The sequence below is a fragment of the Cibotium barometz genome, chromosome 29 (genome assembly GCF_041138505.1).
Source record: "Cibotium barometz isolate CiBa-2024 chromosome 29, ASM4113850v1, whole genome shotgun sequence".
Taxonomy (NCBI): Eukaryota; Viridiplantae; Streptophyta; class Polypodiopsida; order Cyatheales; family Cibotiaceae; genus Cibotium; species Cibotium barometz.
The window spans coordinates 15,366,250-15,370,507 of record NC_141074.1 but is presented as its reverse complement, the minus strand read 5'-3'; the positions used below and the strand labels follow the sequence as shown (position 1 = coordinate 15,370,507).

General features: G+C 38.9%; 1 long non-coding RNA gene across 1 annotated transcript; it reads left to right on the top strand.

Annotated features, from left to right (window-relative positions):
- The first annotated feature begins 2,748 nt into the window (after positions 1-2,748).
- LOC147621895 (uncharacterized) lies at positions 2,749-3,442 on the top strand. The gene is made up of 2 exons (XR_015269615.1): positions 2,749-2,888; positions 3,159-3,442. It is a non-coding gene; the product is annotated as an uncharacterized LOC147621895 (long non-coding RNA).
- Positions 3,443-4,258: the final 816 nt, after the last annotated feature.

Below are 4,258 nucleotides of genomic sequence, written 5' to 3'. Positions count from 1 at the left end.
AATCTACTGGGAGAGAATAATGGGTAGCATGAGGGAATTTAGGAGTGTGGAGATATTCTGGGAGATAATCAGGGAAAAGAGAAGAGGTGGAGAGAATCAGGCAAAAGGTGGAGATATTCAGGGAGTGAATCATGGAGAAATCAAGGGGATTTGATGCTTGATGTAAACACTATAAATTGAGGCATAGCCCTAATGAGAATTTGCTAGTTTTTGAGTATCCATGCCTACATTAATCTATCTGCTAATTATTCACTAATTACGTCTTAATTATTTCTTAATCACTTGCTAATCACTTTGTTAATCATGTTGATTCTAGTGTATGATCCACCATAGCTCATCATTATGCTCAAATTTCAACACCTCTAACCATATTGCATTATATAGTTTATACTAATATTAAACAAAAGCATGACATTTAGTATAGTGTGTCAAACCAGGTATATAGCGATCGAAGCATGAGATAAAGATGAAGAATGTACTTACTTGAGGGTCACATCCTCTTGCATACTCATGCTATTCTCTTGTGATCATCTCTCCATTTTGCAATGCCATTGATATTGCCATACGAAACCATTCTATATTAATCACATTTACTAAAGATTCCAAGCCAATCAAGAATGACATTTTCTCTTTTGAAATGTCTTCTCTCATCCTTTAGTCTATTGATTGTATCCTTGCATCTCCCAATTCAATTCTCCTTAATGGAACTATTTAAAATGTAGAATGTATTCACCTTTTGGCATAATTCTTCATCCAATTTTTATTGCCTTCCTTTTCCTTGTGGCACATTACTGATTAGTTGGTCATCCTCCTCATTGTTGCACAATTGTGGCATGGAAGGATCTATGCGAGAGAGATGTTTTGAGATATACACAAGAGACTCTTTCATCAACCAGCCCTCTTCCATACTTGCTTCTAGCCTTTCTCTTTGTATCACAAAGTCCTTTAAGGTTTTCATGAACCTTTCAAGGAAAAACATCCATCAAACATGAACAACACCACAAAGCACCACTTTATCAACCAAATGCACCATAAGGTGCAATTGGCTAATGAGAATTGTTCTAGGAAAGTTGTCCTCAATCATACACACTGCCTCAATAACATTGAGACAAGCCATCTCAATGGATATAGGATCTATCTCCTTTAAGGATATATACCTACATACATAGCAATCATGTTTACTATTTACCAATACATAACTTGTGAGTGCATGAGAATACCAAATATGTAATATAACTTAGCTAGTGCATTGAGGAGAAGATTCATACCTCACCAGGCTTCCCATTTTGTAAATAGCATCTCTCACCTTCTTATCTCCACAACCAACTATAGCAATGATAAGAATAAACTACATTGTATAGAAAAAACTGGAAGTTAGTATATGAGCCTGCAAATTATGTACCATAAAGAGAAAATGAATAAGTGAATATTTATACACTTGTAATATCTAGTGCTAATCCTTTTTCTTGAGGCCATATAATTATACCTCTCCTTTCTTTTTGGTCTTTTGAAGTCACCCCTCAATGAATACATTACTTCTGCTGGTCAATCACACTTTTCACCGTATTATGCTCCTTCTTGGTTAATACCCATGGTGGTTCCTTTGTTAAGACCATATTACCACTCTCACTTTCAATTTGCCATGCACTTTGAAGACGTCCAATGTTTTGTAAGTTATTACTTGAACCCTTTGTATCAATTTGCCATGCACTTTGAAGACGTCCAATGTTTTGTAAGTTATCCCTTGAACCCTTTGTATCGATTTTACCAATTAAACGGTCCCAAATATTTTTTGCCAAATTAAACGGTCCGCCATTATATTCTTCGCCCGCCAAATTCTTGAAGATATGCATAGGATCTAAGAGATTATTGATCTTCATGTCACACCAATATTGAAGTCGAAAGAAGATTGAGTGTCTAGACATCCCATCGGGTGGTGGATTGGGTGTGGTTGTCCATGCCTCAAACCAATCTCTACCTCTCATCATCAAGTGTTGAGACATCATGTCCCACATACTTGGGATGTAAAGGAGGGAGAAATCGATGATGTTTGTCATACACCACCTTTGTAAGTGTAGAGGGTCTTTTCAAAACAAGTGATGGTCCACAAATCGCACATGCACGATGTTGAGAGATTGCCAAACCTATTTTAAAATTGAGATGATTGATAGGTAGAGATATAAACTTAAAATTTAAAGCTTAAAGTTATCCGGATCAAATGTGTACCTAAACATAAGGAGAACCCGAATAGTCATGCATCGTCCAAAGCGAAACTCCTTTCACATCTTCCTCACGCCTATTTATCAGCCTTAAAACATCATGGACTTTCACACCTTACCATAGTGTCTCAAGCTCCTCAATCAAAGGCACAAGGCACACATCCATGTTCTCGCCACCTTATACTTGCCTGCTCGTAGAAGGAGAGCAAGCATGATATAACGTTTCTTGATTGCCACCCATGGAGGGAGGTTGTAATTCACCAATACAATAAGCCAAGTAGATCATGATGTGGACTTGAAGCCAAATGGGCTTACTGATGATGAAAAATAGATCAAGAGAGAGGGAGCACACATAGAAGAGCAAACCCTAATATATATTACAAACCCTAACCATAGAGTGAAGCCATCTCCCTTCTCACACAATGCATAAAAGCCATGATCCATAATCTACAACACACTACTTATGTTGTGTCCACACACAGCTAACCCTAGCTAATGTCGCTGGACGCGGTCATTTATGTCTCACACGTGAAGGGATTGTACAACCCCTTCACGCTCCGCGGAACGATACTAGTGAATCACGTACTTGCATCTTGCCACAGCGACTGGTTTCTGGACTCGGCCTTTGATCGCCTCGGCCTCTCACGCTTCCTCCCTGCCACATATCAGGTTGCTGATCCTCTACTTTCCCCCTTTCCATGATGACTCGCTCCCACCCACCAATGATGAGTCTTTGTGCATCGCATGTAAACCACATGTTTTTGTCATGGCCACGTACACAAATCTTTCAAGAAAATGGATGTATAATAATATATCATCTATGACTCATACACGTGCATACACAAAAATAACAAGTGCGCCACATATTTTTTTGGTGTCCTCACAACATTCCACCATTTCAAGACTCCAATTCACATCTGCCTCTGTTTTTGTATGCAGGCAGTGCTTGCACCCGTAAGAATGATGTACAAAGGGATGGGCAGAGATGCATATGCAAAGCTCTACAGACAATTGGACTCTCGCTTGGACATTGCGAGATCGGGAAGTGACTTCCAGGGATACATCAAGCTTCTCGGAATGACTTTGTCTCCTAGCTCCTACAAAAGTAGTCAAATCGCCTAGTGTACTAGCTAGGCTCACCATGAGGATCGTTTCCGATGTACCTATAAATAAGAATATGAAAGCAATATGTGCACCTACGATGCACCGATTATGCTAGTCTCAAAGGGCGTCCTCACGTACGTATGCAAAGCTACCCAATCACAAATAACCAATGCTCATGTACCTGCACTCCTATGCGAGTACATGGATAATCATAAATAAGATCTAGTCTACCAACAACTAAGGTTTTCTACTATAAGAGCCTCCCTCTTTCTATTCTACTCTCACACACACACACACACAAAGAGAGAGAGAGACAGAGAGACAGAGAGAGACAGAGAAAGGATGCAATTCTCCATGCTATGGTAATGCAACACCCCAAGATTAGTTATACAAGACTTTAATGCACCTGTTCACCCAAGACCACCAATATATAGAAACTGTAGAAGATTGCAATAACATTTCATTGCATACAATAGGGCCTCGTCTCACGCTCATCACCACCATAATCATCCACATAATTCATAATTCACATGAAATTTCACATCATAGCATAAATTGCTCAAAAAACTGAAAGGTTACATAATTCAATGATATAGAAGAAATTGCCATGAATCCTTGATTGTGAAGACCTCGTCACACTATGACGGATCTCGAACCTCGTGAGTGACTAGCCTCGAGCTTTCCTCGCTCTCACTCACACTTGTGCTCGTATTCGACTTCCCTGAGAAGTCTGACAATAATTACAATCTTATGAATATGAATAATTCCATGTATAGATCAAAGTCTTGATCTCACACTATAACTAACTGTAGTCCTCTAATAACTACAACTAAAGTACTCTAATCCCTAAACTACACTCCTCTCTACAATCTACCTCTGACAATAGTAGCATATTCAATAATGTCTTAACATTGTGCTTTTGTCTCATAATATAA